General features: G+C 34.9%; 1 long non-coding RNA gene across 1 annotated transcript in view; it reads left to right on the plus strand.

The window, feature by feature from the left end:
* Positions 1-27,399, plus strand: part of LOC141577394 (uncharacterized) — a 214,855-nt gene that overhangs the window by 27,688 nt on the left and 159,768 nt on the right. Inside the window, exon 2 of the long non-coding RNA XR_012506270.1 lies at positions 16,161-16,341. This is a non-coding gene — a long non-coding RNA (uncharacterized LOC141577394). The remainder of the gene's footprint in view (positions 1-16,160; positions 16,342-27,399) is intronic.

Raw genomic sequence — 27,399 nt, forward strand, 5'->3', positions numbered from 1 at the left:
TGATATCAGACAAAAAGCTTTAAGACAAAAAAAAATAAAGAGACTTATTTTATAAAGATAAAATGGTAAACCATTAGAAAGCTATAACAATTATATACATATATGCTCCTAACAATAATACCAACATACATGAAAGAAATGAATGGAGAAATACAAAATTCAACAATAATTATATGAGATGTTAATAACCCACATTCAACAATGTATATATGCTAAACAGAGGATTCAACATGGAGATAGGAGACTTGCACAATACTATAAACCAGCTATAACTAGCAGAAATTTATAGCACATACCATCCAGTAATGACAGGGTATATATAGTCTACTAAAGTGAGCTTAGAACATTCTCCAGAGGACATAAGAAGCCACAAAACAAACTTCAAGAAAATTTAAATGATGGAAATAATATGCAGTATATTCTCTGACCACAGCGGTGTGAAGTTGGAAAGCAATAACAAGGGAAAAAGTGGGAACTGACAAATATGTGGAAATTGAATATGCTCCTAATTAACAAATGAATCAAAGATGATATAAAGGGGGAAATCATAAAATAATTTGAAATAAATTTTGAAACTTTGAAAATCAAAGCACAACATAAAGCATATGAGGTAAAGCTAATGCAGCAAATAGAGTAAAATTAATGCTGTGAATGCCTGTATTAAAAAGGAAAATAGATTTCTAATAAAAACTTAACCTTCCACCTTAAGAGACTGGAAAAATGAAAAGCAAACTCAACCTAAAGCAAGAAGGTGAAATGAAATAATATACATCAGTACTAAATAATAAAAATTTTAAAAAAATAACAACAATATAAAAAATAAGTGAAACTGAAAATTGTTTTTTGAAAAAAATCAGTAAGCTTGATACAATTTTATGTAGATTTCCCAAGAAAAATGAAAGAAGTCTCTAAAACTAGGTCAGACATAAAAGAGGAAACATTATTATGGTCCTTACAGAAATAACAAGGATTATACAAGAATATATGAAAGATTGTATGCCAGTAAATTTCTCAGGTAAAATGGACCTATTCCTTGAAAGATACAAACTACCAAAAACACTTAAAGAAATAGACAAAGGGAATGGATCTGTAACATGTGAAGAGATTAAAATAGTAATAAAATTGTATTTATTCATATATTTATTTACTATTAGTAATAGTAAAACAAAAATTTAAATATTACCCACAAAGCAAAGCCTAGGCCCAGACTTGCTAAATTCTATCAAACTTATAAATAAACATGAATACCAATTTCACAAACTTTTTCAAAACATGAGAGAATGTTTTCCAAATTGTTGTATAAAGTGAATTTTACTCTGATACCAAAACTATTAAAGACATCCCAAGAGGGGGAATGAAAAACTACAGACAAATATATTTTATGAATATGGTTCAAATATCCTCAACAAAATATTTAAAAACTAAATCCGGCAGCATGCTAAAAAAATTAGATACAAGTAAAATTTATTCCAAAGATGTGAGGTTGGTTGAATATCCAGAAATCAATTAATGTACTGTGTCATGTCAATAGAATAAACAAAAATTACATGATCGTACAGTAGATGCAGAAAGAGCATTTGACAAAATCCAGCACTCATTCATGATAAAAGCTTTCAAAAACTAGATGGAAAATTCCTCAATTTAATAGAGAGAACCTATGAATAACCCAGAGGTAACATTATACTTGATGATAAAATACTGGATACTTTCCCCCTAAGATCAGGAACAGGGCAAGAATGTCAGTTCTCACCTTTTCTATTTAACATTGTACTGGAAATTCTAGTCAGTGCAGTTCCCAAGAAAAATAAAGAAAAGGCCTCCAGCTAGTGTTATACTTAACAGGGAAAGACTGAATGTTGCCTCCTGTAACTGGGAACAGGCCAAGGATGACTGTTCTCTTACTCACCAACCTGCTGGGAGTTCTAGCCAGTGCAAAAACTCAAGAAAAGGAAATAAATGGCATACAAATTTAAAATAATAAAATTGTCACTATTTGCAGATGATATAATTATGTGTATACAAAATCTCAAGAAATCAAAAGATTTTTTAAATATTCTTAAAAATAATGAGTTGGCAAAGTTTTTAGGGTACAAGATTAACATGTAAAATCATTTTATTTTTATATAATAATGAGGGACACATGGACACTGAATTCTAAAATATATTACCATTTACAGTCACTCAAAAAATGAAATTACTAGGTATAAATCTAACAAAGAATGTGCAAATCTTGAATGCTGAAAACTACAAAACACAGATCAAAGAATTCAAGGAATGAACATGTGGACCAAAGCCAAAATATCACTGCTATAACCTCTAGTACATGTACATGTACATGAAGGGATGAAGTTTATTTGCTGTCTGATTTTTTTTAACTCACTGCATATGTTAGATAAAATCACAAAGTGAAGACTTGCACATGTAATAGTTTAGATGTTCCTCCAGATGGAATTGTTGACTAAGTTTTATAGTCTACTACTCAACACTGTCAGGGGGTAGCAGTGGGCTGCTGTGTATCAGTATATTTCACGCTGCACCCTGACAGGCAGAGTGGAGGCACTGACAGCCACGAGATGACAGAGCAACTCTCTGCTTGGTTGGTCCCTTTGGTGACCCAGTAGGAAGAAAATCCCATGGGAGTTAGGATGCTGGGATTCTAGAACTCATCTTAGTAAATCTGGAGAACACTTGAATGAATTGCCGTCTCTGGGTCCATTCTCAATGTTACAAAGACCGAGATAGTGTTTGCATTTTCTTCTGAATCCCATTCCATTATGTTATATGAGCATTTCAAAAGCCACAGAAGCCTCCTAAAGCATCCGGTTCACACTAAGACTCTTACTTACCTAACAGCAGTAGTAATAAATACTGTTACCTGAAACATTACATATTATGATGTCAAATCATAAAAAAAGAAATCAAGGAAGATTGAAACAAAAGGAGAGATATAACATTCATGTATTAAAGACATAATATAGGAAAAATGTCAATTTACCTGAAAGTCATGAAAAGATTTTGACAAAATTGGATTCACAAACCCACAATATTTTTATAAATTATTAAATATTATTCTAAAAGTTACATAAGAAGGCAATAATTGTAACATTAATTTTCACACCGTATGTGAAAGTTGTTAGAATTAACTATAATGGAAATTTCGACAATGGTCAGCTTTGTCCATGGTACCTACAAAATACCCCCAACTTGATGTTCCAGAACTTTAATTTGAAAGGGATGTCCATCTATGTCCACATGCTGGAGTTTGAAATAGAGACCCAGCCAGGAGAGTTGAGAAGTAACAACAGATTTAGAAGAATAGAAACACAGGAAATAATGTTGAAGTCATTTGAATGTCCTTTTATTTATTACCATGTATTTCTGATTAGAAAGATTTAGAACTTTATTATAAATCAGAATTTATGACACACGGTATACACATTCTCATGAAAGCTATAACATAAGCCACTTTAGGGAAAAGAGAAAGCCATTAGCCAGTAATAAGACATTGACATAATTATATACAAGTATAAATGAAAGATCTAATGATGTATTTTATAGCTACTGTAGTACATTCACCTCCTGGGCTTAACTTCAACAGGGATGAATTATTTTACATGCAGACTAGCTTACATCTACATGGTTGGTGTAGAAATGAAAATCAATAAATCTTTTCTAATGATTCAAATAAGCAGTGACTCCAGAAGTATTCCCTGACTAGGGAACCGTTTGAAAATAGCATGCAATAAGCAAAACTGAAATGACGCTAGAAGATGTACCGTCATTCACCCGTTGCCACTTAGCTCCAAAAAAAGTATGTAGTAAAACAAAATTCCTCTGGTGTCTTTCTTCAGTTAAATCACTTTTCTAAAATGTAAGACCTCGAACAGGAATCATTTAAAAAATATGAACTATGTTAACATTGATATGTGACTATTCTAAGATTCATATTAGAGGAATTTCCCTGTCCTAACTTCCACTATTTATATATTTTTCTTTCTGTTGCAGAACTAAGTTGGTAAATCCTATACAATGTATTGGAGTCCATCTGATATGAACGTATCGAGCTTTTTTCTAAACTTACAATTACTGGTGGGGGGTGAGGGGAAGGAGTTTAGAAGGGGTAAACTGGGAGTATGAGATTTGCAGATACTAACTACTATATATAAAATAGGTAAACAACAAGTTTATACTATATAGCACAGGGAAATGTATTCAGTATCTTGTAGTAACCTATAATGAAAAAGAATAGGAAAACAAATATGTGTATGTATATGTGTGACTGAACTATTATGCTGTACACCAGAAATTGACACAACATTGTAAACTGACTATACTTTGATTTTAAAAAAAATTTATTGATAGAGTTAAGGCATGACTCTATCACAACAACATTAAGAAGCAAATTTTAGCCAAATTATGGAGTAAACATTGCAAGAATTACATATGCAATTTTAAACTACAATAAAACTTTAATATATGTGTAAATGTATATACGTACACATATATACACACACAGATCCATATATAAACTGTAGTATATAGTATAAGGACTATGCTATTATTTTTAAAGGTAGGCTAAAACTGATTGAAAATTATATTTCAAGCACCGAGAACAATGCAAAACAAGACACCCTTGTCTAAAATCTCATCAAGATTCAATTAAAATATACATACTCTAATTAGACTTATTTATGGCTAAGAGATAACTGTTCTCAAAACTTTAATAAATTTTCTACCAATGAGATCACAGTTTATTATTTGCCATCAGTTACTAGCTATTTTAATACAAACAAAAGTTTGGAAGGACCAACCATTTTTGTTGACATTATTTGCATTTTTAGGCCTAACTCAATTATTTAGAATTTATGAAAATATATAAACTTCACAGAATATATAAAATATTGTTATATTCTAATAAATAAAATTGTAATCACTCCTTTTAAAATATTAAAATAAGTGAAAAATCACTGATGAAAAATTTAAAATGGTGATACAATATTTAAAGTAGCATATACCATAGCAGAATTCAATATAATATCAAAATGTGAGTGCATGTTGTGTTCTTTATTAAATTATTTTTATACTCTCCATCATTTATCCAAATTTAACTGAAAAACTAAAGAATGACAAATGGCAACAATTCTTGGCAGAATTAACCAATTCAATATGGAGACTCAAATAATGAAAATTGTCAAACTCATGATTTGCTTATGAGATAATGACCAAAAAAAACATGTGGAAAATTTTGTTCAAAGGGATATTTATTTTGTATGTGTAAGCCTATTTTGTAGTGCTATTTTGTTTTAAACTTGAACTTTATTTACTTTATTCAGTGCATATATATTTACAAAGTATTATTTGGCTGCCAACATATATATGTATATATACACATAAATTATGACTTGCTATATATGAAAAAATGTGTAAGAATAGATGAGATTTTACCAGTTTGTTTATAGTTTTCATTCTCAGATTCCGTTGCATGAGTCAGAACTACTAGTTTTATCCTCAAACATATTTATATTGTTTATATTATTTACATTTACAGTTTTTAAATATTCACATTCAAAAAAATTTTAAAACACTAAAATTATAAAATAATATAAAAAATGTAGAATGTAGAATTGTAATTTAGAGTTGTTAGGATCACAATCATGGTTTCCAAACTGCAACAAAAGGTACTATGTTCTGTTTCATCTTTTCTAATATGAAGCCAATAATACCTATTTCATAGTTATTCAAAAATTAAACATACATTTTGGCTATTTATAAGGATCATATTAAGTGATCAAAAATATTAGTTCTTTTAGATTTTACTGTTTCCGAGTCCAAACTTGTTCTGCTCGCCACACGACAGGCCAGTAAACCGGGAGACAAGGTGTTGGGACAAGGAATAGTGACTTTATTCAGAAAGCCGCCGACCAGGATGATGGTAGACCAATGTCTTAGAGAATCATCCTGCTCTAGTCAGAATACAGAAAACAAGGGAGGGGGTCTGGTTGGTTGTTGCAAACTCCTTGCTGCAGGCATTCTTTGTTCTTGCAGCCCTCCTGGTGGGCCAGGTCATGGTGTCCCTGTGAGCTTCCAACAAAACAAAGGTTGTTCTCTATTTTGCAACTTGCCATCTCTACATAAGTGCAGAAGTGCTAACATCCTTAAAGGTCAGAGCCCCGAGGACAGGCTCTCCTGTATGTTTCAGGCTCAAGGCGACATTGTTTTACAAAAGGTGCAGAGCTGGCAAGACTAAGCCTAGAAAACAGGGCGCAGTGGTTAAAACTAAAGGAACAGATCCAACATAGAGTCAGATTTGTCTCCTCTATTACATTATTTCAATTTAATTTTTAAAAAATGAATGATAAAACATAAAATAGAAAATGATTAAAACAGGGCAGAGTAAATTCCAAAACTAATACAACTCACATTTGAATATTGCATGGAAAACACTAAAATACAACAGCATTTTTCATTAAATGTAGATAAATATGATTAACTTTCTACAAACTTGTCTACATTGTTCAAACTTCCTCTAACGAGTAACGTGGCATTGTTAAAGTTGAAATGTATTTATTTTACTTAAACACACTATAATCTGAAGAAAAACCTAGCAAATGAATGAGAAACAAAAGGAAATGGAAGTGTGGAGGAAAGATCTAGGAATAATCTTTGAGATAATTCTCAGACTGGCCTGGAATTACCTGCATGTGCTGTAAACTGAGTGCATTGTCATTTGTGGAAATTACCATAAACATCATATTATAAAAGACTAAAGAAGATATATAAAGTTAAATCAATTAAGAAATTAGGATTTTTTAAAATAAGAATAGATACATAAACAGATAGATGTGAGGGAATAGATTTTAAGATTAAGTTTAGATGGTTAAGTACCAATAATTAATTCCAGGTAGCAAAGGAATAAGAAATATCGAGACTTTTTAGCTATTTTTAGTATTTGAATAAAGTAAAATTCACTGTTAAAAGTCCAGCAAAGATTTTCTGCTTAGCTTATTCAAAATAATATATTGCATGCTATGATCTTCCCAAATCAAAAAGCCTTTATACAGACAGCCTTTAAAAATAATAGAGTGAGAAAACACAAAGAAAACAATGTAGGCTACTTGAACATCTTGCACTTTCTTCTGAGAAGTGGCTGCCATAATGTTAGACCCATCCACCCCACATCACACGACTCACCTGCTTTACTATCTTTCAGATCTTAGCACGAACACACTTCCTTGACATGTCTTCCCCACCCTCCAAGATTAAATTAGGGCCTCCGTGAATATTTTTTGTTTATCGGTTCATTTGTCTACGTGCATCACTATGAGCTTTTTGCACATTGCTTTTCTACCACTCATCACACTCTGGATTTGCGTCGGTGCTCCCACTGCACTGTAGACCTGAGGGCATCACCTTAACCTCTCTCACATCTGGTCCTCTGTATGTCACGTAATTCCTGGAGCATAATAGGTGAACCATTGCATGTATTTGATGAATGCATAAATGAAATCATTGTATTTCTCTGTGACTAATTGTTTTGGGCATAATTTTATGAGCTTCTTTAACATTTGCATATCTTCTTTGGTGCAGTATCTGTTTAGATAGTTTGACCACTACTACTGAGCTGTTGGCTTTCTTTTAATTGAGGGTTTTTTTTTTTAATTGAAGTACCATCAGTTATAATATGTCAAATGTGTACAGCAATGTCCCAGTCATGCATGTACATACATATATTCATTTTCATATTCTCTTTTAATTGAGTTTTGAGAGTTTTTATTCTGGATACTAGTGTGTTATCAGTTACATAATTTGCAAATATTCGGCCACTCTGAAGTTTGTCTTTTTACTTTTCTATGAGTGTCTTTACAAAGAGCACAGATTCCTAATTTTGAGAAGTCCAATAAACTTTTTTTTAATATTAATTAAATACCATTAATATTGTTCTGGTGCCTTACCTAAGGAATATTTGCTTAATTCAAGATCGTAAATATTTCATTCTATGTTTTCTTATAGAAACTTTATGATTTAAGTTTTACATTTAGCTTATAATGCTAAATGTCATTTTTAGTTTTTTTCCCCCATATATTGTGAGGTTGCATAGATGTCCAATTCTTCCAGAACCATTTGTCGACAAGCCGTTCTCTACTTTCTCCCCTGAATTGCCTTTACACATTTGTGGCTAATCAGCAGAAAATACCCATCTCTGGATCCATTCCTGTATTCTGTGTTCTGTCCCACTGATCTGTATTATCTACCTTCTCGCCAATACCACGCTGCCTTGATTCCTACAGCTTTATCATAAGTCTTAAAGTCAGAGTCAGTCCTCTGACTGTTTTCCTCCTTCGCTCTAGTGTTGGCTGCGTGGGATCCATTGTATTTTATAAACTTCAGATTCAGTTTATTGACATCCACAAGGTGACTTCCTGGGGTTTTGATTGCTTTGTGTTACATCTATGTATCAGGTTGGGGAAAACTGAAATCTTGGCAATAATGTGTCTTTCTCTGCATAGAACTTAGAGCATCTCTCCTTTCATTTAGACCTTCTTTGATTTCTTACATCAGAGTTTTATGATTTTCCTCATATTGATCTCATACATATTTTGTTAGTTTTATGCCAAAGTATTTCATATTTTGGTACTAATGTAAATGATATTTTGCCTTTAACTTTAAATGATGATTTTTTATTGCTGGTATATAAAAAAGCAATTAACTTTTGTGTATTAAACTCATATCCTGCAACCTTGCTCTAATTGCTTATTAGTTCCCAGGAATGTTTTTTGTTGGTGGTGATTCTTTAGAATTTTCTACATAGACAGTAGTGTCATCTGTGAACAAAGGCCATTTTATTTCTTCTTTCCCAGTCTGTCTGTTATTTTATTTTAATGTCTGATGCATTATCTAAAACGTTTAGTACAATGTCAAACATTATGTGTGAAAGCACGTATCCTTGCCTTTTTCCTGATCTTATTGGGGAACCATCTAGTTTCTCATATTAAATGCAACTGCCAGCTGTCATGTGTTTTATAGCTGTCCTTTCTGAAACTGAGGGACTTTCCTCTATTCCCGATTTGCTAAGAGTTTTTATTATGTTTGGTGTTGGGCTTTCTCAAGTGCTATTTTTTGCATTTATGGATATGGTCATGTGATTTTTCTTCTTTGGGCTGTTGATGATGGATAACAGAGAGTAATTTCTGAATGTTAGACCAATCTTGCACACCTAGAATAAATCCCATCTGCTTGTGATTTATACTGATTATACATCATTGGATTCTATTTGCTGTTACTTTGTTAAGGATTTTTACATCTATTTTGATGAATGATACTCATCTGCACTTTTCCTTTTTTGTGATATCTCTGTCCAGTTTTGGTATTAGGGTAATACTGGCTCCTGAAGTGAGTTAGGAAGTATTCCCTCTGCCTCTGTGTTCTAGAAGAGATTGTACAGAATTAGAACAATTTCTTCTTTAAATGTTTGCTAGAATTCACCAGTGAGCACATCTGCGCCTGATACTTTGCTATTTTAAAACATATTTATTATTAATTCCACTTATTTAGTCAGCATGAGCCTCTGCAGTTTATTCTGCCTGTGTAAGTTTTGGTAGCTGTGTCTTTAAAGAAATTGGTCCATTTCATCTGTGCTATTAAACCTGTGGGCACGGAGTTCATCATATTCCTTTATTATCCTTTCCGCGTTCACAGGATCAGGAGTGATGGCTCCTCTTTTATTTTTGTTACTTGTAATTTGTGCCTTCTCTCTTTTCCCTTTTGTATCCTTTTCAGTTGATTTGTCTTTTCGTGCTTCTTTGAGTTGCCATTTATGTCATATTTTATTTGTTTCAAATACCGGCCATTCTGAAAATTTCCTTAATAAGTGCTGGATGTTTCCATATTGTGTTTAATGTGCTTGAGGTTTATTCTGTGATGAGGTTAAGTTACTTGAAAACAGTTTGATCTTTGGGGTGTTGACTTTTAAACTGTTGTTAAGTGGGATTATCATTGTGTTTAGACTAGATGTTATTTTTCCCCACTGCTGACTACCCTTACAGATGAGGTTTTCCTTCCTGGATTGTGGGACCAAGCGCTAACCTCTTTCCTTTGTGAACTCTGATGATTTTGTTAATCCCTTTCAGGGGTCATTTCCCAGGCCTCTTATGGCTTCCTTATACTATTCATGTATCGGTCAGTACTCAGCTGAATAAACAAGGAGAAACTTCTGTAGGTTTCCAGAGTTTTCTCCAGAATTCTGCCCTGTAAACTCTAAGTGCCTGAGGTTCTCAGCCTCTGATCTGTGTCTTCGCTTCACCGGGTCTGCATGGCTTCGCTTTGATTCTCTTTCCTTTTATGTTGACCTGGAAACTCTCTCTAGACAGTTCATAGTTACAAGCTCATTTTTGCTCTGTATCTTTGGGATTAAACTGATATCCGATATCTTGTCATTTTTATTTGATACTTTTTTTTTCTTTTCCTAGGCATTCCAAATGGGAAAGTAAATCTGTTTTCTATTTCTCCTTCTTGGCAGAGAACAGGTATCAGTAATAGGAATCAATTACCTTGTTTGTGAAATTTCACTCTAACACGTTTAGATTATGAGGAGATTGAATTGGTTCGTGAAATCCAAAAAGGAATTGAACACAGTGTCAGGTCAGGACATACGTTCTCCTGGACATCAGGAACCCTTCAGCTGTGAACAGTTATCTCCGATTTTTCCAATTTCTGCTTCTCATTCTCTCTCATTGGGGGCCATGTTGTCTTCTCACTGTGGACAATTTGGCCACAGAGAACCCTGTAATTTATCTCCATATCTGTTATATGTAATAAGGAAATGTTTTGCTGCATTCTGTGGAGACACATTTGGCCCCTCCTGATTTACTTTTCCACACTGAACTTCTTTAACTGTAGCTGGGAAGACCTTGTGGGGCATCACTGTCTGGGGAAGTAGGGGTGGATAGGTAGAGAGATCGCCATTAGGAAAAAAGGTTGCTGTTCAAACAGTCCTATAGCTGCTCCTAAAATCTTAATAGTGTCACACCAGTAGTCATTTAGGAAGAATACGGCAATATTATTCCCATTGGTATATGGTGAAATTTTAATTTTTCCAGTTTTCCAGGAAAATAAGATATCTAATGAATCATGTGTTGATTATTCAATTTTGTATCATTTGGTCAAAATTAAGCATGGCTTTTATAAAGCAGACATCTCTCTGAAGTACAATAATGTCTTAGGGACTCCAGTTTGAAGTCTCTTGGACCCAAACCATTTTAACACTCAGAGAAGTTTACCATCAATATTACAGTCTTTCTGATGTTTTTTCTTTATAGTTTTTCTATGTACACCTTACAACTTGTCATTGTCACTTTTAATTTCCACCATCCATACCTGTAAACCTTATTTTTCTTTTGTTATTTTCTAAGACACAGAAGTCCAAATAACACATACTTGGATTGTGACAAAGTGACAACTCTCTAGCAGTACTCTGGAAGTACTCCAACATTACTTAGATTAATGTAGACCTAGGGACTAAAGATTTGTGGGAAAAAACAAAAAAACAAACTTGAAAATCACTGCTAGTGTCAGAGACATTGCAAGAACTTTTATCCCAGTGTCATGTTTGGAAGTCAGTGATGTGTTTCTTTTTCTTCATCTGATAGGGATAGAGAGCTGACTATCAAATGAGTCAATCACTAAATCAGAGAGGAGAGTTTTTGATGGAGGAAAGGTGATGATTATCACTTTTTCAAAGTGAGCAATTTACTATATTCTTGGCTACATTTCATTCAACTGTATGCAAGAAATTCAGCCCCACCACCCTTCTAAAAAATCTTTCTGAAAAACTGAGCATTTAGTGTTACATTTTGAAAGATATTTTGAAAAGTAAGATGACTGCAAACTTTCACTACTATTATTTTTTTAGAAGTTAATTTTCTATGTGATCGGATAATGGGTATCTCAGATGTAGTAATGTATCTTTTGTGTGTGTGTATATAAATACAAACACAAACACAAGGCTTAGGCATTATGAATAGTATGAAGAAGTGGAAGATGATGTTTTTCTTGTACAATCATGACTAATTTAATGCACATCACATTTACCATTCATGGGAGGACCTGTTGGTTGATGAGTTTAGATTAAGCTGGATTAAGACAGAGAAATTAAGCTGGAACCAGACAGAGAAAGAGGTTTGACATAATGCTTAATTCTTGCATTTAAGCTTTGAATCCACTGAGGACTATAGCAAGATTTATGGAGATACATAGTATAATTTATAGGATATTATTTCCTCTTAATTAAGGATAAAACACTACTAAATAAAATAATTAATTTTGATTCAGAATGAAAATGCTTTTGCATGTTGATCTCTCTCATGTTATACATTACTGAGTCATTGACTCCCTATTTCTTTGTATTTCTTACTCAAATTAATAAAAAAAAAGAGATAACAAATGAAAATGGAGTTAGGAGAAACTGAGGCCCCCATAACATTTTACAATTAAATATGAATTTTTTTACTGCTGTGTATTTTGCCAGTACTCAAGTGCCACTTTGTTTATTTTGTCCTTCAACAACTGAAGGGAACGCGGAAGTTTGTTGTTATTTATGCAATCATTTGTTTATTGCCTTTTTAATGGCACTCACTGAGTTTGATTAAACTTTTATCCAACTTCATTTTGCAGTATGTGGAGTTTAATTATCAAATGGCAAGTTATAACATTTTGTTGTCCTTGTTTTGAAAAGTTGAGAGATACTGTGGGAAGGTCTTCTGAGTTTCTGCTCATTCTGGCTAGCTTTATAAATTCAGTTTTGATTATTAAATTGCATTGTGGTTCCTACTGTTGGAAAACCTCTGAATAGCAGTAGGCCAGATGTTGTTGCCTGATTAGATACTGAGATATTTGAATCCCCAGCTGCAGCATTATAAACCTGCTCTTTTAATACTTGACTCTAAGTTTTCCATCTGCTTTCAGCATCTGGTCAGTTCTGTCTAGGTTGTCATTTTATTGCATTTCTTCTTTGTTGCCCCACAAATAAATGAAATTTCTCCATCCTTATGACCAAGTCAGATATGCCATTTTCAAATAGTGAAACATACATTACTTAAGTAATGATTGTCATAATACTCTTATTAATATACAGTTTTCATTTTTTTAACACATCTATGATACATAATGTAGACTAATAATATGTTACATTTAATATGACAATATTCACTAAGGAAAAGTTAATTTATCAGACTAAGCTGGGGATCCATCTCACTCTTTTTTGAAGGGATGTTTTAATAAAATAACCATGCTAAAATGTTCTTTCACATTTGTCATATTACTGAGGAATGGATTAGAGAACAGAGTTAGAATATATTTCATAATTGGTGTTTAAAATCTTTTCAAATAGGAACAACATACAATTATTAATATTTGAGACCAGATGTGTAAGGACTAAGTCATAGATGGCATTACTGGGGCCCTGTGTGCAGCCACCCTGTCAGTAATCATTCTTTTCCATCATCTCCTCCACATCTGAAGATGTTCGCATTCATACCACGCCACTGGTCTGTCTCTTTAGTCAAATACTACTGCATCTCATTCACAAAAACATCGATCTTAATTATTTCATTTGAAGTTTTACTTAACCAATTGGGTTAAAACTCAATTTAGAGATGATAGCTCTACTTATATATATATATATACTTCACAAAATTATATACAGTTTTGATGATTTAAAGAACAGACAGCAAGTGTGAAGGACTGAGAAAGAGATCATCCACATTATATAGCGTGAGCAACCCAGACGTTGTGAGGATGGTGGACTTTAACATCCAAATAGTTGAGTAAATAAGCCAAAACATTATTATTATTATATTATTATTATTAGGCAGTGGGGCAGAAAAACTCAGTTTACAGACATAGAATAAAGTTTAAATTCATTTATTCAAAAATATTTATTCTGTGCCCACTACATACATGCCTGTCACAATTTGATGTCCTTATGCACACCAGAAAACCAAAGAAGCTAACAAATACAGCTGCTTACACATAGTTTATATTCCAATGGAGGCTGGAAGACAATTTTTCTAAAGTGCACATCACCTAAAGATCATGCTATGAAGCATAGGAATTTTATAAGATAGTTCCTTACAGAAGTATCAAAATAAATGCAATGTTTAATGTTTTAAAAGAACATAAATTCCTTGATTGTGTGTGAAAAACTGCTGTTTCAGGCTACAGTACTTAGGTGAACTTTGATAGAAAAAAAAAAGAACAGTAACAACAATGACAAAAAGTAGAGTTGATAAAGAAAGAAAAAACATGACATTTGGGATTTGGCCAATTTTCATAGAGTTGCAACCAGTATATCAATAAAGTGATCACATCAGGACAGACCAGCAGATGCATCAGACTCGTGCCAACAGGTAATGGTAAATGAGATGAAGAAAAAAATTTCATCAGAGCAAAAAAATTTCTCCTAGTCATTACTTTTGAAATCTTCCTTGTGAGAAGAGGTTTAAGATTAATGCCAGAACCACTGTTTATTTAAATAGTATATTATCTATTTTTGATGGATTTATATCCTTAACCTCATTATGACATTTCAAGAACTCATACACAGTTCACTCCAGTATGTATTATTTGCATTTACAATCTAATACTTCCACAAGTTTATAATAATCCCAATTAGGGAAGCTCTCATGGTAATTAACATAACAGAAAGATATTTAATATAACTGAACCCAAGTTAACATTTTTAGCAAGTTCCTCTTATGTAGATTAAGTAGACCATGTTTGGTTGTACTAGTTTTTGATGACAAAACCATTGCCAAATCTTAAATACTTAAAAGACTATCAATCAATCAATCAAACCATTGCCAAATCTTAAATACTTTAAAGACTATCAATCAATCAATCAAGACAATTTTTATTCATTAGCTTTGCTTTTTAAAAACCAAGATAAATGACTTAATCCTAAAGTGGTATACATAAAAATAAGAAATTTGAAATTTGCCTGTCCTTCAGCAATCCAAAATGATACATTTGAGCATAGTCTCAGACTACTAGTACAGATGGATTTTATTTATCCTCAGATTCTTTAATTTTTTAAATCAAAGACAGGTTTATTCTTTCATCCATCTAGAATTTATTGATTTTAGTTACAGTGAAGACAAAAACACAAAAGCCAAATAATAATGGACTGTAATTATGAAATGATGGATTTAAGATCATGACCTGTGATTTAGGAAAGTTATTTGATTAACTGAGATACTAATCTTACTAATTTACCATTTCAGCATTATGATATTACAGTAGATAAAATAAAGATAACTATTATAATATTCAATATGGGGTAAAAGTGCAAAAACCCGCAAATGAACAACAAGTGAAAAACATTCGAGTAATGATAACTGAATTTTGATGTTGTTTATTGAGAATTCTTACCAGGTTTTATTTTGCTTTTAGGAAATAATACTATGTCCTAAACATTCTTCATATTAAAATTGGCCATTTAACACAAATCAGTGCTTAGAAAGCTCTAGCTACTTACTACTTACTTCAGGAATGTGTCTTTTTCCAGATACTAACTGCTATGCAGAAAATAGATGAACATCAAGGTCCTACTGTATAGCACAGGGAACTAGATTCATTACCTTGTAATAGCCTATAGTGAAAAAGGATCTGAAGTGGAATATATATATATATCAGGTATATATATATATCCCTGAATCACTATGCTGAATACCAGGAATTAACACAACATTGTAAACTGACTATACTTCAGTAAAAAGGTTAAAAAAAAAGTAAATAAAAAAGAATGTGCCCTTTTAATTTTGTTTGTGAAATCCACAATAATAAAAACCTAAAACAAAGCTATATTCCACTATTTAATGATTAATACAACAAGTTAAAGATGGGATAATTTTCATCATATATTTTGCAAAAATGCACTCATATCAGTCTCTTGTATGAAAATGAATAAATTTGCAGGTACTTAAATTCTCTATTGACAGCCATAATATTTTATCGAGGTACTGTGAAATCAGTTTGCGGATCATTTGAATAAGCTGAATGGAGAGAAACAAGAAACAGTGCAATATCTGATTGTGAGTTCTTTAATCTGAACTACTTCTTATTATTCCTAGGTCTAAAATTACTATGTATTTTTATTACATTTCCAGGAACTAAAGATGATTTGCAAATGTAATTGCAAAAAGAGATAATTTTAATATCAGAAGATTGCAAAGAAAACAAAAGAAGGAGGAATTTGACTGAGTGTAACTCTTCTAAGGAAAGACAACACCAGCCTGCAGGCGTACACATATCTAGGACATCCTGTTGATGGTAACATTTTAATTCACGGTAAGCATTATTTTAAGTGCGATTGTTTTGATTGTTTTTGCATTCAGCTCTTGAACTTTTTACACTTAAACTAAAACTTACTTCAGTAGATGATCCATAAGAATATTCTATATGTGGATATATTACTTTTGACTATCACTCTATACCCTGCATGTCCTTTGCTGAAACTGAAGTAAGAAAGGAGCTATTTCATCATCAGAGAGTTCATTCATCATCAGTGTTACTGGAGACGCAAGATAGATTTCTTGTAGTTTACCAACGAATCTGCAGGGCATCTGGCCCAAGCTAGAAAGCGGTGGGACCTGCTGAGATTTGCTGAAGGCCTGTGTGGATGAGAGAGCTCATGTGATAACCAGCCTCACAGTTCGTTTAGGTCCATTTGTAAAAACAGTAACATCTGATTGTGTGACACAGGCACACCAAAAGACTGATGCTTTTGATTTAGACTTTCAGTCAAACTAAGAAATTCAAAAAGCTTGACCTTAGGTAATCTAGCTCAAGGCCTCCTGTTTCCAGCAATATTTACTTGACTCTCTTTTTATAAGAAAGTCACCATTAAACAATGTTTTAAAAATCTATCTTGACAGATATAAATGTTAAAGAAAACATTTTTAAAAATATTTCACTTGATCCCCCGTGGATGCCCATATCCCAAAAGGAGAGGAGACGTCTCTTACAGTAATGAAATCATGCACCACTTCCAGAATGCCCTTCATATGTGTACTTCTGAATAGTTATTGTCAGAGAAGAGTTTTTTCTGTGCAGTTATCACTCATACCCTTGAGAAAAGCCCCAAGAAGGGTATAACTCATGGTTTACCAGGGAAAAAAGAGATACAATTATATGTGTGTGCACATTGATGTTCGCTTTCCTTGCTCAGTCCCTTGAGAGAAAACAGTAGCATCATTTTGCTGTAAGTGACTCTGTAGCCATATAAGGTCCTCATCCAAGTAGCCTTTATCTTCAATGAGCCTGTGGGGGACTTTAATTTAATGGTTTTTGGTCATAGACCCCAACTTCCTTCTTACAGCAGTGCTTTTCTCTATATCACATCAGACTCAGTTTTTAAGTTGCCCAAATCAAAAGGACCAGAATTAGATAGACTTTGTCCATCAGAAAAAAAAAAGTGGCTTTGCAACAGATAAGTTTCAATAAAACAGCAAGTGGGCTGGGTTGGCCACAGTTGTCCTTAGATAAGGACGCTCAGGGGGTCACATGGGAAATTACCTTGGACAGTTGGGACTGTGGCTTGAGCTGAGTGCTCCCAAGAACCCTGATTCTGGAAGTGATTTTAATTTTTCCATAAATTCATTTTAAAACTTGATAAGCAAAACAAAATGGTGGTGTACGTGATTCCAGTTTCTTTCAAGAAGGCAGCAAAGGGAAGAATTGAAAGTAAGAATAATAATAGTTATTATGATAATTTATACACCTAAGGCTGTAGACCGTTGTCTAAAAGGGGACAACTTAAAGATACCAGCTTCTGGGTTCTATTGATATTTTGGTGTTTTTCACATTTCAAAAGAGGGTTTAGATTTATGAAACTTTTTGCGCTGATTTGTAGCTATCAGATTTACAGTGTGTCCCATGTGTCTCCTGTCACCTTACTAATTCTCTCTTCATTTGCTGTTGAATATCTTGCCCTGAATGACTTAAAGGTATAATTCAGGTTTATTCTTATAACAGCTGCATAATATCCCATTGACTATTGTTCTATAACTTATGTGCCCAATTTATGACCTGTCCAATTTTCTATGATTACGTAATAATGCACTGAGAAACTGGGGACTACACACTTGTTGAGATCAATCTCTCAACACTTAAAGTGGCCCAGGCTTTTAGTAACAGTAGAAATAAATATGAACATACTTCTTGGAATCACATCACCAAACAAGGGTCATCGCTAGTGGCTGATATTTTTAGGGGGAAAAAAAAAACCCACTATTTGAAGTCATTGCTTTTTATATCATTCATTATCCAATTGTCCTTGAAATAAATGGTCTTTAGACATCAACAGGGCAGGTACCAGGATCCAAAAACAAACACGTTGACTTTTTCTACTACTATACAATTATGGGATACAAATGTGTATATGTAAATACATGCATGAACATATTTTTAAATCAAGTGCTTTTCTGTCAAGTATAAAAACTTATGGAAACAAAGTATACCTTTAATGGTATTCTCCTGTTAAGCACAAATTCACCTTCCTTCATATGTCTTATGGTCAGTATCTCACCACTTAGACAACATTGGTGGCATCCATGAATTTTCCACATATAACACAAGGGGCTTCCTTCCCTCTGAGAATATGGATCTTTGAGAAGATGTACTTGTCTTGCAGACTGCCATGTTCCCATTAGGAATATAATTCCTAGTGCTTGTATCAGAAGAGTCTACAGGATTGGTTGTACTTTGTCATTGATTTCCCCTAAAAATAGCCAACATTAGACCTTTGCTGTGACTGGTATTGCCTCACAGGAAAGTTTGTCTTGGTCTAGAGGAAAAATTGGTTATGACTTTTAGTGCATAGTAGAAACAGTTTTCTGAAAGCCAAGACACATATTTTTTTTTTAATGATAAAAAGAAGGATGCTTTGAATGTGAAATGAAGGATGCTTGTGTGTATTTTCCTGGACAGAATATTAGAAATTTGCTGGTGTTCCCTCCAAAAGGGGGGGGGGCAAATAGGAGGTAGATTATTAACAGAAAAGTGTGGTGTTAATGTGGGTGGAGTAATGACACACTCAGAGTGCTATGGGAAAAATAGTCAAAAGTTGAAAGTGTTTAAAATGTTGTGGAAATTCAGATTCTCACCCCATCCAAACAAACCATATGAAGTCTGTGGTAGGGTTGAGTGTTTGGAACGTTTAGAACAGACAGCAATGGACAGTGGGAGTCAGGGCGTAATGCCAAAAAACCAGAAGGGTGAGTGACACCGCAGTGGATGGCGGGACCCAGCAGCACTCAGAGGCCAAGACCATGAAACCTTGTCCCAGAGGAGGCCGGTGATGTCATGGTACCATGAGGGCCATAAGTCTTGTCATATCATAGACAACTTCTGTGAGTCTCGTGTTTTATTTTTGATGAACCTTTTTGGGTTTCTAATTCTTGACTAGGTAAGTTATTTCTAGACCATGAGTTACCCTCCAGTGGGAGCAGCCAGAGAAGTCTAGCTGCACCAATGAACAATACAGAATTACCACCAGATGATTACTGTTCATTGTGAAGCTAGTATATATCCATTTCCGATCTTCAAGCTGGAGAGCAGGTTGATGTCCATATCCTGCAGTCAAATGTTCTGTCTAGCAAGTATATTCCACATGAAATTTTAGGTCAGTGGGAACACAAAAGGGCTTGTTTTCCTGCAAACATGGTTTTCCTCAGGCAAGAAGTTATGAAGCAACATGTCTGCTTGATTTTTTTTTTCAGTCAGAACAGATGGAGCACCCTCTCCCCACAGATGTCTTTATAACTGTTTGTGCTTTTATTTTTGTCTTTCCATAAAATGTTATACAAAGAGCAAGACAAAGTCCTATCAAGGATACATTAACAAGACTGCGAGGAATCCAAAGACTCAGTAAGTTATCTGAGCAGCCACCTCTCCCATCCCCCACCCCCATTTCCCTTAAGCAGGGGGTTTAGGGTGACTAAAAGCAGGAAGCAACAACTGGACTTTTTAATTCTGGCACGTTGGTGGGAGTGTCCTGCATTATGTATGAAACAGGTGGATGCTCAGAGTAAAAGAAGCCTGTCCAGCCAACACTTTGTAGGTGGAGCTGCTGACCCATTTTCCCCACCCCATCTCTCAGGATATTATCTGTCTTAGCTCAGCTTCTCATTTGAAAGCTGAGTATGAGACAAACTTACAGACAAGTAAGCTTATTTTGGAAAGTTATCTCAAGGAATGAAAGAGAAGGACTGGGAATCATTAAAAAGAAAAGAGGAAAAGCCAGTAGAAGAATGAATTTTCAAAGGTTGCCTTTGTGGGCAACTGTACCCCTTCTGGCCTGGATCTTCTAAGGACCTCCAGAGAGACTGCTTCCAGCGATCTGTGTGAGGACCGGAATGGGGAGCATCCCATCAGCAACTCCTGCCTCCCGTTGCTGATGCAAGGAGATGCCCTCTCCTTTGTACCACTCCGTTGTGCCTGAGCGAGTTCAGGGTGAGCTCCCATTTTCACCTGGGAGATGTGGACATTTTAATACACTGAATGCTCTTTTTGATGAGTTTGTGAGATTGGAGCAGTTCAGCATAACCAAGTGTGAAAAATCAATAAATCCCCTAAGGAATTAAAAAAAATACAAAAAAGCTCCCCAAACACCCCCCCCTAAAAAAACCCTGGCTTTCTGCTTCTGTGCTGGATCAGAAAAAACACAGAAGCAGAAAGCCAGGGCTACACGGAGCAGCTGAAACAATCGCAGGCGTGTTACAGCTGTACGAAGCTGGTTGCTGCAGGGACGGCCACAGTTGAACGTGGGCTACGAGAAATGGGAGGTAGGGCACAGGAGGTGTGCAGTGTTCTAATTGAAATTGTCTGTGAGGTGGGCTCAATTAGACTCCTCTTCTCAGTAAAACTGGAAGGTATTATTTTAACCCAATGCTGTATTATGATTAACTGGCAGTGACTAACACACAATATATGTGCCTTGTTTATTTAAAGTAATAAGAAATATTATACAATATATCAAGCATTTGTGTCAATGGCTCAGGGCTTGTTCTGAGTGACAAATCTTAACACTTGTGCTGACATTTTGGTTCGGTGATGTTTGAGATTTTAATACAAGTAAGTTAAGATGAGGAATAGTCTGGACAACTAATGCAAAGGTCGATTAGTTGGAGTGAAATCGTGACAAAGAGAGATCATGACTCTTCCAATTCACTTTCCATATTTCTCAGCCTTACAGAGAGAGGCAAGACCCTTCTAACTGCCAGGAACTATTAGGATTGGGGGACATTTGATCCAGGAACAGCCAACGGAATAAAATGAGCATCTCTTAAATTAATCTTAGCACTTAAAAAATTGAGGCAGTAAGTTTTTACAAAGGGAAGGAACGGAAATATGGAAGCAGGTCTGAATCCGATTGATTCACAGCACTCATGAGAGCACATAGAGTCAACCACATTGGTCTCAGCAAGCTGGCTTCGGAGGAGAATGTTACGTCTACTGTACTTGGTTTCTCCAAATCAGAATTCCATCAGCCCCTGGCCGTGTGCAAGGCTGGCACTGCTTCTCGCACTCATCAGTGAGTCAGTAGTTTTCTCACATATATCCTGAGATTGTCTAGCTTGGAATTTTCCTGTTTCTCTCCATGTGTGTCTGACAAGTTTCATATTCTTTGCATTGGATCTCTGTCTACATAATACACATTTAGTTCACATAGTCCCACAAATCTCTTATTTCTTCAGTACAGAACATTCATTGTTATTTTTCTAGCTGTCTGTATGCTCATTTAGTGTTATACATGCTAAATCTAAGTTACATAATTTATGCTCACATTTTATCTTAATACTGTTTAATCTCAGATACAAATATTAGATATAAATAGAAAAGCAATGAGAGGTGCTCAGATGACAACTTGTATGAAGATCTTAGCTCATGCTCATTTTATATATTATACATATATATTGATTGATTGATATTTATATAAAGTCAGATATAAATTACGAGAGCCTTGGGTTAGCACTGAAACCTCATTTAAGTTCATGATATGGAAGATTTTCCCCCATGGCCACTGTGGTTCTATATTAATCAATAATCAATTTGTTCATTTATCATTTTGCCAAACAAAATGAGAGTTTCTAAAAAGGTCTCTCTCAGATATTGAAGCCAAGTATGTTTACAGTTCAGAATTTATAGTGATAACCATCTAGGTTCCTATGGTTAAAGATCTTTCTGTTACTACTTACTAATGCCAACACATGAATTTGTGGATTATAAAAGGTAAGACTTTCCAAAAGTAAACACCTGCTACAACATTCTTATTTGAAAATGCCTTTCTTTGTGCTTCAGTAGCTTAGATGGAAAAGGAATAATTTTATTGCCAAGCATTTTCTAGGGGCCTTCCCCCAAGATCCTAATTATTTTATATATTAACTTTCTTTTTATGTATGTTACTATAAAATATTAAGCAGTGAAAAATGTCTCAGTATTTACATTTGGAGATAAAAGAAGTCTTTTACTCTAAAGAAAGTATTTTATGTAAGTATATTTCAGAAGTCTAAGTGAAACTCACATTGCTTGACATTAGCAATTAGTTGTAACTGATGAATTTATATTAAATAACATTGGTTTATATATTTAATTTGCAGTTTCCATAATTCTGCTTTGTGAAATACTGTAATTTTTAAAATGTTTTATTATTACCTTTTATTTTGAATTAGACACTGCACATTATATATGTATTTTTATAATGCCTATATTTTTTTAAGAATGGTAATCTTTCATGAGTTCATGGAATTATGATGTCTGTTTTCACCTCATAGCTACATCTACACCTCTGAAACTATAGTCCATAATCTGGAAATTTAAAAATATATATTTCTAACTAATTCAAAGGTCAAAGAAGAAATTATAAAAATGTAAAGATTTTATAGCTTCTTGAAATGTGACATTTTTGAAAAAATTCAGACTTCTAATAATGTTCTGTAAGTTATTTAGTATGGTGTTCCTCCATAAAAAAAATGAAGTTATGCAAAATTACTCAAATTTTTTTGAAGGGACTCCCATCTTTAAGTAATGGATTATATATCTAGTGTTCCTCAGAATATACCTTGGGTAATAATTCCCTGAAGAAATATATGACAAATAAAGAAGTGTAGATTTTCACCTTTTTACATTTTATAAAGCACAGATAAAGAAATCTTATATATTACTTTGATGATGGCTTTCACACAGAGAGAATAAAAGATGCCATGATGTAAGAACAGAAAACTGATTTTAAGTTATGTAGCATTTAGAACTCTATATTTAGGTATGTTTATAGAACAGTTAGATCACATTTGGTAGCCAATGACAGCAAAATGGTAACAGTGATGAAAACTGCCATTTGAAAGGGGGAATGGAAATGACACTGCAGTTTCTCATCCTTGAACCCCCTCGAGTCTTGTTGACTGGGAATAACAGAATCTCTCTCGCCTGCGGTGGAGGGAGTTCCCTGGCTGCACAGGTTCAGTGTGTTCTAGGCAAGGCTCCATGTACAGCAACCCCCCTGATTGTATCTGGGAGGTGCACTGAATAGAGACCACACCTTCCAGGGACTAGCCCACCCCGACCACTCTCACCCTCCCAGTGCGAATGCTAGTGTGAGCATCCTTAAGAGAGGTGAATAATCTCAGGTACTTACTGGCCAGAGTTGGAGTCCCCTTTTCCAAATCACTCCCTTAAAACCTGAACAAGCTTCACAGCTATTTGACCTGAGACAATCAGATGTGCTAGAAGCCAGGGCCAGAAAGAGGTCATTCAGCTGGAACACTGGAGCCTGGATTCAGGCCTGTGAAGTTTGTTAAGCAAAAGAGCTGACTTAGTTGCCAAGCCCCACCCACGCCTGCACGGGGGGCCCTGCCACTCGCAGTCTCTCTTCCCTCAGTGTCACTGCTAAGGTGAGGAGACATGGCTGAGATTGTCCCCGCCTTCTATATGCACCCCTCAAACAATTCCCTTTCTTTTCTTATTTCTTCCTTCCTTACTTCCTTTTCCTCTCTCTCTCTCTCTCTTTTTTTTTTTTGTTTATAATCAGGTCAAAGCTTCTACATAAGGCTGTGGGTTTGTAGGTAGGAGGTAGCGTCAGGCTTTCCTTAGGTTCCCCTAGGCTCTCATCTTACTTGTCTGCCGAATCTTCAACCTAACAAATGCTTCCTAACACCACTTTGCCCTAACTTTTGCTTGATGTGTAGGATTCGCCTTTTCCAGCTCAGCGAAGCAACAGATGTTCAGAATTTCGGTCATTTTTTTATTTCAGCCCACAGGCAAAAGGAGCTACATTTAGCAAAGCTCTATTTTTTTTAACCCTGCTTTCAGATGAACTGACTTCAGAAAAGGCTTTGTATCTTTTGGGACCTTACTTAAAGCTGCAGAATTAGCCAGTACATTCAGACATGACAGCATTTTCCTGCCTCAGTTCTTAATTTTGCAGGATCAGTAGACACAAAATCTGAGTCCCAGTGGGCAGTGATCACAGACTCACAGCGCTTTTACTCACAACAATCGCCAGCTTCCATTGTTGAGGGAGGAGAGGAGGAGTCCTTACCACCCTTTGCCCTGTTTTGTTAGTTCAGTTAGTTCAACTTTCAGAATCTGTTATTTCCTTGTACCAAATTCGAAATCAGTTCAGATGCTTTTGATCACAAGCAACGGACGGCTCACATAACTCATGCCTCAGGTGGATTTTATAACTCCTACACAAAGCCCTCATCTTCACTCTTACTGCCCTGGTGGAAGTCACATTAACAGCCTGAAAGAAATCACTTTGGCCAGGAATTTGCTAACAAATTTAATCAATTCCCATGGGCTAGAATTTGGAGATTGAGTAGAGTCAGTTTTCAAAAGAAGTCCCAATGACAATTAGCTACAGTTTGACAAGAAAGGAGGGGACTTGGCAGCTTAAAATTCAACCAGCAGCTGTGTACTATCTCTATAAATCATTCTGAATCTTATAGATGGGGTTTGTATATAGTATTAAACTCTCTGCCTTAGAGTCCAGATGGTATTTCATATCAGTTATAATTAAAATGAACTCCCTCTGGAAGCTAAATTGACAATAAGTAACCCTAGTAAGAACAATTTGTAAATATTATGTGGCTGCCATATCTAAATTAAAAAAAAAAAAAGATTACCTAGAGGCCATGCAAATTAAATTGGCAATTAGTTTACTTTCCTTGTTTCCTTGTGTATAAGATCTTTGAACTGTAAATTAAATGTATTTAACATAAACAAGGCAAAATACAAAATCTTTGACTAAATGAGCTTAGAAAGTGCCCAAAGACCCATTAGGGAGCTCTTTGTGAAAAGATGGTTATTCTTACAGAGGTCACTGAGCTGTCAGGGATGCAATTATAGATCGCAAACACACATTTGTAAGAAAGCCCTGGCTCTGAGATAAGAAATCTGGGTTCAAAACCCTCAAACATTATTTGATAATGCAAAGACATACGTGGGTTACAGCATTGTATTACGCTGCCATAGATATCAGTAGTTGGCCGGAAGAATTGTTGGGAAGATCAACTGATAAAACATAAATGAATTAACTTAGCAAACAACCTAACACATAAGTAGGTCCTCAAAAACTAGAAGTAACTCAGTTACTTACTTTTGTTAAATACTAATTTTTGTTAGAAATAAAAAGAATGAGTGGCATTTAATTGATTTCCTACCCTCTTACCGCACCTTTGCTTTTTATGATTGTTACAAAGCCGCTTCTATTGTCTCTGAATCCGCACCCTCATCCACGATTGTGGTGTCAGAAGAGAGCAAGTAATATTCCCAGCTGAGTCACATTTAAAACTCTTCATTTGTGGAGAATTTCTGACTATTATGCGTGCTATTGCCTTTAGAGGATCCCTGTGTACCATTGATCATCATAGCAGCCCCGGCTTTTTTTAATAACTCATGTATGACTCAACTATGCTATTACATTCATACATTTGATTTTGCACCTCAGCATACTTTTTTTTTTTTCAGAACTCAAAACCCCTGTCAGTTTTACATCTCCAGCTCATACCCTAGGGGGAGCCATAAGATAGGTGCTGAGATCCCAGTCCAGAATGTTCCGTGTGTTATTCTTGTGTGTCTCAGAAATGCACAGAAAAAAATACGTTTGCTTTGTCAAATAAATCATACTTGCTTCTGCTTTCACACTCAGGAAGCTTCCTGTCAACAGGCTTGGTCCAGGAGCCATAATTATAAATAAAGCTCCAGAGAGAATGAGTGGATTCTTCAAAGTCACTGCTTTCCCTCACCACATTTATTTTAACCATCTCTCTCATTTCTTCTGTTTGCTTATTTATTTATTCAACAGATTTTATTAGATATCTCCTGTTCCCCTGAGTACAGGCTAAGTACTGGGGACGTGATGGGCCAGCACAAACCTGATAAGTAGTCTTACTGAATTCACAGAGATGGAAAGCATGGATCACTTCAAAGAGGCTTTTTGGCATGTGTATCTGATTTAATAGCCCTGAAATGTTTAGGGGTGGGGCATTCTATTAATTCTTCATGGATTCTTAATGGGAGCTCTCAAATACATACTTTTACTTGTGTGAACATGATTAATGGAGCATAGATTTGGTCTTGCTAAACACCAACATATCCAATTGCATTGCCTACTGATTCTCCATCCGTCAGTCCTTTAGAGACTCCCTTCCAACTGTCCTGATGCCTCTCTGGTTCCTCCACTTAAACGTTGCTTATACAACCCAGTCATACTGAATAACATAGATTTGCAAACCAGGAAAGCAATCACCTTGCTGTTTTGAAAATACATACATATGTGAGAGGGTTTTGCCAAAGAAAGGACAATTCTGGATCTTCAATGATGAAAATTATTTACAGCAGTGGTCATAGCCACCAGAATTCACTGTGTGACTGTACGTAAGGCTTTGCGCAGGGCGAAACCTCTGTTTTGACTCCCTTTCCAGTATGTTTGGATGATGATCATGGTAAGTGTGGACTCAAGCCATGAATTCTAGAGAGTGTCTGCCATGATTTGTTTAAAAAAACATGTTGATGTTATAATAATATCTTCCAGGACTCTGCCTGGATAAAGTGGTAATTCTGAAGAAGAAACAAAATGAACAGAATCAGTCGTAATTTTTTTTTGTTTTAAAATACGCAAGTCAGTTCTGGGTTGGGGGCCATGGATAGCCTGCGGGATAGCTGGAATGAAGACAAGTCAGGGAAGAGGTCATGACTACCAGGAAATCAATAAGAATAAAATGAGGTGTATCTTTTTTTTTCTGTCTCAGGAATCATCACCTGTCCTGACTTCTCTTCTTTATCTTCTTTTTTAATGGTACACCACACTCTCCAGTCCATTTACACAGTTGATCGAATTTGTAGGAG

This window comes from Camelus bactrianus, chromosome 4 (assembly GCF_048773025.1).
Source record: "Camelus bactrianus isolate YW-2024 breed Bactrian camel chromosome 4, ASM4877302v1, whole genome shotgun sequence".
Lineage (NCBI taxonomy): Eukaryota > Metazoa > Chordata > Mammalia > Artiodactyla > Camelidae > Camelus > Camelus bactrianus.